Raw genomic sequence first — 12,116 nt, forward strand, 5'->3', positions numbered from 1 at the left:
TATCACATAATAATAGAACTTGTGCTTATAATTATTATTTCATTAAAGTAAGAATCTTATTACATGTAAATATATATATATATATATATATATATATATATATATATATATATATATATATAAGTTTTATTAATAGATCGATTTCAACATATATCACATATACATACCTTTACGGTTATGCGGAAACCAATGCGTTTAATGCTAACAAGGACCGCCTTTCCTTATATTGATCATGAATGATAGTTTTATAAGGGTGACTTAGTATTTGACTCTTACATTTATGTGGAAACCAATGTGTTTAATGCTAACAAGGACTGTCTTTCCTTATATTGATCATGAATGGTAGTTTTATAAGGGTGACTTAGTATTTGACTCCATCCAGTAATTCTTGCTTGCAGAAAGAATTCATCTTCCCTGAATAGCACCGTAGTCCATTCATTGTGTTTCTATAAGATTATGTTATAATTTTATTTTATTCTTCTATCCAAATGTTCGCACAAGGCACTGAATAGGAGTGATACATTTGTGGTATACATGCTAACAAATATAGTGTGCCCAAGTATTTCTTTGCCAAATGAAATTGTTGAAATGCTCGACTTGTCTTCTTCTATAGCACGAACTTCACGCTAGTAACATTAGCAGTCAAAATATTAAAAGAAAACCTATAACACACTTATGGCAATGTCATTTTAGGATGTCTCCAATCTGGAAGGAATTCACTATTTATTTGTATTTTTTTGTATTCCTTGTGACTATCGTCCACTGTCAAAACAATGAAAGAAATGACTTGGATCTGACATTTGATAGTTGATTGTGCTAGGAATCACCTTCACTAACATAATGTTTTTTCCAAAATATTATTGTGTGGTTGTATATACTATAAAGATATGTGATTTGTTTTAAACATTAAGGGCTCCTCTAGCGTAGTTCATACTCTTCCTCGTTGTTTATTCCTTAATCATGTCTAGTTTTGTGTCAATCTTTCCTAAATATATCAGGTTCTAATTTGTTTGTTGAAGGATCTCATCCCTTTGGTTGATAGCTAACATATTAATCATTGTATGTATTTTCCTAATTGAATCTCCTTGTATATTCTTCAAGGAAGTGTATTTGGTATGCTACCATGTTGAATTCCAAAGATCGATGTTGCAAATGTAATGGTACTGCCATATTGTGGTATGTGTTTTCCAATTGCAAGCACGTCTTACATTTATGAGAGAGAGAGAGAGAGAGAATGGACATGTCCCTTCATGGGGACATGTCTTTTCATTAACATAATTAAAATCTCTTGTGTGTGTGTGTGTGTGTGCACGCGCGTGTGTATCTTGATGTAATTTATCCGAGTAAACTACAAAATATCAACAAGGGTGATTCAACTATAGTGATGAGTGCCTTTAGAAGTCAATACATGCCTAATTGGAAATTGAATACTCTATTAGCTAAAGCCTTACAGATAGAAAATAAAAATAAAAATCATGATCAATCACATATATAGACAAAGTAATAGAATTGCAGACAATTTAGCAAACAAGGGGGTAGATGGTATTAATGAATCCACCTTCTTTACCCATCCGCAACCCCCTTAATCCCCAATATTTTAAATTATTAATCAAAAACATATTTCTAATACATAACAAATTCAATGTACTTGGACACATTATTTATGATCAAGGCTTGGGCTAGGGTGGCAAGTACTTATCATGCATGACTCGTTCCTTCCTATGTGTGGGCCTTAAGTACTCTTAACTCCTCGAGTCATGATGCCATATATTTCCTCTTTACATTCCTTATTTATTGGGGAATGTTGGCTTGATTCTGCATTTTGAAAGCCATGGACACCCTAATCAACCTTACTTCCCCATCCTATCTCATGGCTTTTGATAACCCTATTAAGTTAGATAGGATAAGGTAGTTTGTATCTGCAAGAAACAAGGTTATTTGAAGAGCAGTTCTCCAGTGCTTGGGTACTCAATATATTAATTGTCCTAGCAGATTCTGCTCCAATGCAGACATGGTTTCCATGTTTATAGCAATAGCTCATCATTTCTATGTTGATAATGTCCTCATAGCAAGCCTTCATCTAGATCTGTTTAAGGAAGAACTATTGGGTGGTCTCGATATAGTACTGATGAATATCATAGGAGACCTCACAGTTCCCCCAATCACCAACTATAACATGCTATATATAAGGGGGGAACCAGTCCCAACATACCCAACCATCTTCATTGAAGACCTGATAGGTTTTTGGGAGGATAGGGAGGTCTCCCAAAGAAACCTTCATTTCCTCTTCTTCTTTGTCATTCTAGATCCCATTGAGGAGGACTGGCTAGAAAAAACTTCGAGGAGGAAGGGATTTTGCATGAACAATCCCTACAAGCTATCATTGAGGATTTGTGAGCAACTTTTAGGAAAGAATAGCGAATGCAATTGTTTTAATTTTCAAAACTCTTTGCTTTATCACTAGTTTGTTGTTTTATTAAAAAGGGGTAGTCACATAGGCATCTTTTAATTTTCTGATTAATTGTATAACTTTATGAACATTCAAGGATGTATATAAATAGTTTTTATAACTCAAAATATTGTGTCAATAATAGTTTGATGAAATTTTAAGTAAAAGCTAAGCTTTAGAGTATCAATTCTTTAAAAATCTGTGAGTAATTTTAATTATCTAGTTCATATGAATGTTTGATAGAAAATCCAAAGTGGATTCTCTTCATTTTAATAGCTAAATTGGATCTTTTGTTTCAATTAGTTATTATCCTAGGTAGCCCTAGCTCTTTTAAAAGAGTACTCTTGTAGAGGAGCAGAGTATTATCAATTTAGGGTAAAATGTTTCTTAGCTTCTTAATAAAAAATTTCCTCATTGAATGTAGCAACATGACAAGGTTTTATTGCTTTTAAGTCCCCTACATTTGTAAATATCTTTTATTGGAGACACAGACCTACAACATTCTAGATGTTTTTTGTAAGAAGAGTAAAATGGTTGTTCAATCCTTTTATATGTTGGAAATTTTATCCTTTTGATTAAGAAAAGGACCATTGGCAAACAAAGAAACAACTTGGAAATGTTGTCCATTTTTTTGATTAAAAAGATATGCCTCAACTTTATAATTTTGTTAAGGAGCCAAAAGTCACAACAACTTTACTTATTTCTATTTGATTAATTGTAATTATAATAATAGTATCATTTCAATAGCTAATTATGTTGCTTGACTTAGATCCATCACAAGGAAAATTTGATAAATAGATCTTGCTTCAAAATCCTAGCTATGGCTTCAATCGGGGTAAGAAAATATTTGTGGTTGGTTTTAATGCAAGTTTTCTCTTGGTTTGGAATTTTATAGCTCTTACTATCCTTCAAGTGTGGAGAAAGGGTGTTGTGGTTTTCTTGGCAGGTCCTTTAGCAATGATAGAGCCAGTATCCTTCATAGCTTCAAGAGGACTATTTTGATTCCTAACAAGGGATAATATCTCTGGTTATGAGGAAAGCTTTGTAATCTCACTTCAAGGAGAACCGTGTAATATTGATTGAAAATGTTCCCTATACTAATTGGATAATTTATGCATCTCTTGATAAATTTGGTCTCAAGCTACACCAGGTGTTTTCTTAAGCCCATTTTTTTTCCCCTCAGTGCCTGCACTTGAATGGAGTTTTTTGCAAATATTTTGATATTAATGAAAAATGGGCATTTGCCTCTTATTGATCAAAAAAAGAGTACTTCTTTAAATAGTTAGAATTAAAATATTAAGAAAATATAATCTGAAATTTTTGAAAAGGTAATTTGTATTTTATTTTGATTATGAGATTTATTCTGAACTTTGATATTGTCATGTTTTAAATAGAAATGATTAAAGCCGATTTTAAGAATACTATATATGTTTAAGAGAAAATTCAATTTAAAATAATGATGATTGATCATTTTTAAAGTATTATAATAATTATAAGTTTTTCTAATATCATTTCAATCAATGAAATAATATATATTTTGGCATATATTAATTAAGAAATAAATTATTTATTAAAATAAATTAAAATGTATAAAATATAGATAATTATATGTTAATTTTTTATTATCAAATTTTTAAAATATCATAATGCGTAATAAATTAAAGATCTAATATTGAGATGCAATATAGGTTTTTATTTAAAATAAAATTTAATTTTAAAGTTCACTTTATCTTTTTGTCTAATCTCTATCACGATTGCTCTTCTTTCATTGTAAACTTTTGATTTGTTCAATATATATATATATATATATATATATATATATATATATATATATATATATATATATATATATATATATATATATATATATAGTTAAAATTAAATATATTTAATTAAATAATTAAATAACACTAGCATACAATATATATAATTAATTATAAATAAGTTAAAATGTATTGAAAATAAATAATTATAATGTACATAACAACTTTTTAAACTTAAAAGATCGGCAAATAAAAAATAGAATGAATAATTAGTTAAAGATCTAATATGAAATATTCTTTTGATAGAAAATTATTTTAAATTTATATATAAATTTTTTAATACAATAGAACTTAAAAAATAGAACATATTATAAAACATTTCCCAAAACTATTGTACTTATGTTCTAAATTATCAAATCTATGTTGTTCAATTCCTCTAAATACTTTTTCTGTGCTCAACAAAATTCTAAGTATAGATATAAAATTTGAAGATAGGAAAACATCAAAGGAGATCTTGGTTCAATTTGAGTGAACCGAACTCAAAAATTACATATATTTAACTTATAATTGAAATGGATAAAATAATTGTTACATTTAACCTACAATTGAGTCAAATAATAAGAAAAAGGAATTTGCTTTTTTTTGGATCTTGGAAATATGATATTTGTTTCCTAAAGTTACTAGGAACCAATATTATTAAGATCATAGATGGAATACTTAGGGTGTAATCACGAGTAGAAGAAACTTGTTGAGTTTTTTTTAGTTCAACAAGTTTTTTTCTCAAAAAAGCTTACAAGATGTCAATTTCTTGGCAACACGCATATAACAGGTTTTAAACATCCAAAATACATTTTTTACTAGTTTGTATTTAAGGCATATTCAACAAGTTTTGCAAGAAAAATCTCATTCCAAGGTAGGTTTGTTGAGATTATTTTTATTGTTTTAAAAACATTCTATTGTTTTTTCGTTGCTTGTAAATGAATTCAAATTCATTCCTAAGTAGTTAGAAATAATTTCGAATCATTTGTAGACAATTCAACACTATTTTTGACAAGTTTTTTTAATTTATCAATATTTTTTTGAAGAATTTCCTTTATCAAAAAACAAACCATAACAATTTGTGTAGTTACTAGTTATTATTTAACTTTGAATGATGTCTAAAAATACTCTAATTTCAAACTAATTTGCGTAGCTTATATTTCTAACTTTGCTTAATTCTTTTTCTATAAAAATTTATTTATTTTTTAAATTTCTATGTATAGGGCAATTGTTAACTATTAAATTAGCATAGTAAACTCACATGAAGGATGACCACTAACACCTTGTCCTTCTAGATGTATAGGCATCTAGCCTTAAAATGCAAGAGATAATGCATGGGGGTATGACTATGAAGCTCCAAATGAGCTTGGGAAGGTGATATGTATAAAATATGAAGGAGTAATTTCTAGGAGCATAAACTGCCTCAAATCCATGTGACAAAGCATCCGAAGAAATAAAAAGATTTATTAATGCCCTACTTGTAGTCTCAAATCGGTACCAAGAGGGGGGGGATGAATCAGTACAAACTTTTAAACTAGTTAGCTGAGCACCTAGTTGTATCGACTTTAACGCGGTGTCTTAAGCAGCGATAAAACAATGAAGGTGACACTATAAAACCATGTAAGCTCACACACAAACACATACAGCAATAAGACATGAGTTTTGTGCATGGAAACCCTTGGTGAGAGGATTAAAACCACATTGGGAGTAATATACCGACTAGCCTTTTAATGCATATAAAAGGTTGCCCTATTAAAGGCTACAGTTGTTCTTTGTGAGAACACATTTTATTAGGAATGTTCATAACCTATGAGGATTACAAAAGCTTGTGAAAGCTAGTTGGTAAGAGGATTTACAAACACTCCTTATGGGAGGTACCTTGTGAGAGGATTTACAAAATCTTACTATTGAATCTTGTCTGGTTAAGAGCTTACAAATACATGCAATGGTAAGAAAGCAATCTAAGTGATTGATCTAAGAATGGCACAATATTACCTTGTAAATATTCTTGATAGATCCTTGAAGATTCTTTGATCTTCTTCAGTTGCTTGGCTTGCCCTATGAACTGTATTGGTTCACTTTGTACTTATTGTGCTTGTGATCATGTATGTTACTCATCTCTCTTTGGTTTGCAACTGTATTCTCCTCTACTCTTCTTTCTATTTAGAGCATCACTCAACATGTGTAATGAAGTGAACCAAAAGTCTTTTTAGACCCTCCAAACCTTAGGCACCAAGACTAGCTTTAAAATCTCGCTCGTATTCAAATTTGAATCGTGTATTCACATGTCATGTAACACCTGTACTTACGTATGATTAGGTGCCCAGCTTTGTAGGCCTGCATGCTCAATATCTAGCTTCTATCCTTGCATCTTCGATTGCTTGGACTTGGATGTCTCTCACATTAGTCTTCCTGATCGTCCTTTCATCAACTCAAATCACAAGTGACTTCATGCTTGATCCTCGACTAATTGTTCACTCTACATCTTTTACCTTTCGTGACTTCAACCAAGTTACCATTCACATTTTGACCGGTACAAGCTCCTACCAATGGTTGCACAGACTTGCAACCTCTTCATCTTCCTCAACTAGTTGCCAATCAATGACAAAACTCAAAGTCTTGTGATGCTAAGTATTAGTCATCACCATTTTCTTAATCATACAGCCAAATTGACTAATAACACCAACATTACTTGCAAGTGGGGAAGAGAAAAAATTGAATAGGGAGAGGGGAAGATTATCTATGAGGACAGCCATAGCTGAAACTCAAGGTGCTCCTATTGATGTTGAAGAAAAAGGAGCAACACTTGGGAACATAGTGGGCTCTCTTCGTGGCTCGCGCATCTGCAAACAAAGTGTCTCTCTTACCACTTTCACTTTCTCTGTTAGAGTACCTAGTTCTTCACCACCATCAACATCAGAGATAGATAGTTATTTTGTGCCCAAGAACACACCTAGAGCACAACCATCATTAGAAGTCACTAGATGGAACAAGGAGGTGAATAACAAAACTAATATTGCATGTCTATATATTTGGTTCTTCAACAATATCCCAATGAGTGTGGTTGATAGTTCCTATTGCTTACATTTGGTGACAACAATGGCAGTTTCGGGAAAAGGGTACAAGGCCCCTTCTCTTGAGGATTTGAGTTAAGGTTAGTAAATAATCAAAATCCACTTGAGTTTATTTTTATATTTAAATTTGTATTTCTTATTTATTAAATTATGTACTAAGACTTGATTTCACTTTGATTTTGTAGGTTGCTTGTCAATGCAAGAGCAGAGGTGGATGAATAAAAAAAAATGGAAGAAATATGGTTGCACCATCCTATCTAATCAGTGGACATATGGGAATAATAGAACCATTATTAATTTTTTGGTTGCTTGCAAAGATGTGGGGTTTTAGAAATTTGTTAATGTCTCTAATAAGGTGAAAAATGCACACATGTTAACATTAATGTTGGAGAATGTTGTCATGGAGGTGGAAGTAGAGAATGCGGTGCAAATCCTAACAATCAATGCGACAACATATGTGGCAGCAAGTAATTTTAATTTTTTTTTATTACATATAAATAATGAATATGATTATATGTTATTATTTAATTTAGCATTGATGAAAATTATGGAAAGTTGGAAACTAATTATTGATATTTTTACTAATATGCCAGGTAGAATCCTGCAAGAAATGTACCCCTCTTTTTTTATCACCTTGTGCAACACATGTTTTTTACCTTCTTTGAAGGACATAGGAAAACTTGAATGGGTGACTCCAGTTGTGGAAGATGCAAAGTGAATCATCAAGTGTATCTATAATCACTATTGGGTTCTAAATTTCATGAGATTCTTCACTGGGGAGAAATTTGGTGAGACACGTTGCAACAAGGTTTGCAATAGTTTTCTTGACAATGCAAAGTATCATAAAAACAATATCTCCTTTGAGACAAATGTTTGTGAGTCCACAATGGCTTGAGTCACCTTATTCAAAGAATTCTAAAGGAGAGGTAGTGACATGCATAGTCTTTGACAGAAACATTTGGACAAGGCTATTGAGATTGTGAAGGTAACTTCAAAACATTAATTTTTTAATTATTCCTGATTCAAGTCTCTCATAATTAATTTGTAACTTACTATATTAGTAATTTTACTAATCATTTTTTTTGCAAACTAATTTGTATTTTTCAAATTTCAATTGTAGATGTCTAAGCCCCTAGATAAAGTTCTGTGCTTAGTTGATGGGGAACAAACACTAATGGGATGTCTTTATGAGGCCATGGATAGGGCTAAAGAGTCTATTAGAAATTACTACAAGGGGGACAAACTCAAATTTGATCTCATTTGAGAATTAATTAATAGGTGGTGGAACAATCACTTCCACCAACCCATTCATGTAGCAGGCTACTTCCTAAACCCTTGTTTCAGCTACTATGATTCTTCTTCATATTTAACTAAGACTTTATTTTACTTTGTTTTTTTAGGTTGTGTACTAACACTTGATTTCACTTTCTATTTGGTTTAGGCATTATGATTCCTTTTCAAATCCTAATAGAGAGGTAATGGAGGGCCTCTTTGTGTGCATTGAGAGGATGATATTCGATGTTGCACAAAGAAACCCTAGTGTGCCCGAACAACAAATCTATGTGGAATCGAAGGGTAATTTGTTTTCTTGTGAGCTAGCAAATAGAGCAAGAGGTACTCAAATCCCAAGTAAACCGTAAGAGTTTAAAACATTTAAAATTTTGCCATTTGATAAGTTCTGTTTTCTCTTTTTCTCATTGCTTTATAACTTATTAATAATTTATTTTGCAGATGTTTGGTGGCAAATTTGGGGTGGCAATACCCCAATCTAAGCCAATTTTCTCTCAAAATCGTGTGTTGGCCTTGTCCACACAAAGAAGAGAAAAAAATTGACTCAAAAATGCCTTAATAAACTTGTTTATGTGCAATATAATCTTAAGTTGTCATAAAAAAAGCACAGGATACAATACCTGGTCCACTTGATTTGGACGATATATATCCATATTCTAATTGGACGACTCAGAAGTAGGGTCTTCTATTTTCAAAGGATGGCATTGTTGATTTGGAGAGGCATGTCAAGGAGGAGGATGGGGGTTGGATTGGATGACATTGAGGTGGACAATGAAGAGTCGACAAGAAGTCAATACTAGTGCCAAAGGCAAATGGAGAACAAGTCAGTAGGGATACCGAGCAGGCAAGCACAGTCACACCTAGTATAGGGTTCATCTTCTAGGACTAGTCCCTCTCCCTTTTATGTTAGTCGAGTTCGCAAGAGGAAGATGTGATTGTAATAATGTATTTACTTCTAGTTTGAGAGAAACTATTTGTTATTTTGCTTCCTGCCATCAACATTTCGCATGACTGCAATTTTGTACCCACTTTACATTTATAAGTGTGTGTGTGTATTTGTGTGTGTGTGTGTGTGTATGTGTATGTGTATGTACGTGTGCATGTGCATGTGTTGTACCCACTTTGCATTTATAAGTGTGTGTGTGTGGGCGCGCATGCGCACGTGCACGTGCATGTGCATGTTATCTATATGTGTGTGTATATGTGTGTATGTGGGGCGAGGCAGAAGAGGAAGATGTGATTGTAATGATGTATTTACTTCTAGTTTGACAAAATTGTTTACTACTTTGTTTCCTGCCATCGATCAAAGACATACCAATTGTGAATGGGAAAAGAATTCCTAATCAGACCTAAGAGAGAGAAACCCTCAAGTAAATAAATTTACAAGGAAAACTCTAGGATTTTCCTTTACTTAACCTACCTTCTTCTGGGAGCAAAGATTCATATCGAAATGAGGAGAGGATTTCTTACAATGTTTTCTGATAGCAGGGATCCACCCCTCCTCAACCAACGAGGCCTCCACCTACGATTCTAGAAAAATATAATATGTCGCAAAAGAACTAGAAGAAGAGACGCGAGTAGAGCCAACAACAATAGTTCCAATAGAAGGAACACTAGTAGCGGAATCGGCTCTAACAAGGACCTCAACCCAATCAGCCTCCACCATTGCAGGGGAACGCACAACCACACTCAAACCAGCCACCTCACTACCCACAGTAACGCAAGTAGCAACAATTTGAACAAGAATAGGGTCCTGAGCAACAGGAGAAGAAGACTCAACAATGGGGGAAGCCTGAGCAAGCTTCTTAGCAACAATATAGTGTCCAGAAGAAGCCCCCTTCCACTAAAAAGAGGCTCCATTACTCTTTCGCCTTTGAAAACCGCAATGGGCTGCCAAATGCCTTGTGGTGTAGCATTTTCTACATCTAAAGGGAGTCCCTTCATAATCTAGTGTCTGAATCTAGTTGCTCCCATTAAGAAGCTCAACTTTAGATTTCTCAGGTAAACCCACAGAAATGTTCATCTCAACAAGGATTCTCGCATAAGTGGAATGCAAAATATTTGAAGAATCTTCATCAACCATCAAGAAGTTACCCTAGCATCACCTGCCACTTCCAACCAGGAATCAACTCAAAGATGAAGAGGAAGGTTAGGGAGCCATACTCAGATCAGAAACTTATTAAAAGAATCAGTAGCAGGGAAAAAATCAGAATATCATGGTTTCACCACGATCGTAAACTTATATAAATGTTGCTTGTTTCTTTTGTACTCTCATTAATTAACTCATTGGATGCATCTTCTCATTGAATCTGCTAAAATTGTATATTTTCAATTAAATTTAAGCTATTTTATAGGTTCCTGAGTTTTTTTTAAACTTGCCAAATTTTTCCCAAGTTTATTTTTGGGGGATTGGCAAGTTTTTGCCAAGTGACAGTATTTCATCTATGATTAAGATCAAGGAGGGTTCTAATTTGTGCACATTGTAAGTATCCGTTTTAGAATATATGAACTATAAATAGATGTTTAGAAATCTAGAAATTTTGACTGTTGGAATTCAATGATGGATTTGACTGTTTAATGGCCAAAGTCACAATATTCACAGTACACTAGAGTCTAGAACTTGCAATTATTCATTGAAAAGTCCAATTAGTCTTGTGTGTAGGTATTTTACTTGCACAGGTCTTTCCCAATAAATGTATTTGAGGATTTGATATTTTTTTAAGCGTAGATTTATTTTTTATACTGAATAGATGATTTGTCGGATTTTGAAGCCTATAACCATGGAGTTTGTTGCTTCACCCCTGTTGCAGTCACATCACTATGTTTATGTAGAACATAATGCGTATAATTATAAACATGTTGAAGGGCAGGAAAATAACATGTTTGATAAGAAGATGAAACATGCTTGGAAGGAAAGTTATTCGCTACTGGTGGCAAAAAAAAAACACAGAAACTTCAAAGGATGACACATCTGACAAGTATCTTAGTAAAATTAAATAGTATAATCGAAGACATCTCCTTTACCATAGTAAAATTGGTATCAAACTTACAAGATAGTTGAGATATATTAAGTCCTACAAATTAAATAATAAATAATAATAAATTTCCTTCAGCCTTAGGACTTTATACATCTGAAATATATCATAGGCCTAATGCTAACTCTGTGAACACATGATGATAAAGGAGTTGTCTTCAACTATATCTGGAACACACAGAGACATATATAATATTTGTCGCAAAACCTGTCCCTTGTGAAAACTCAGAAACACACTGCCATGAATTCCTACATGATAAAAGAGGCGTCGTGTATAAAATCTATCGTCAGCTATAGAGACTAGCAACAATTGAATGATGGTGTAGCCCTGTAGTTAAGTCGAAAATTACAGAGCCAAATTTCTAGGCATAGCTTCCTTTGTGTCTATGCCCTGGAATGAATGTTGTGTAATACTAATTTTAGTCTATAATGCCACAGGGAAGATTGTAGTGATTTGCAAGCTGGCA

The sequence above is a fragment of the Cupressus sempervirens genome, chromosome 7, assembly GCF_028749045.1.
Source record: "Cupressus sempervirens isolate cs-2001-9-10 chromosome 7, ASM2874904v1, whole genome shotgun sequence".
Taxonomy (NCBI): domain Eukaryota; kingdom Viridiplantae; phylum Streptophyta; class Pinopsida; order Cupressales; family Cupressaceae; genus Cupressus; species Cupressus sempervirens.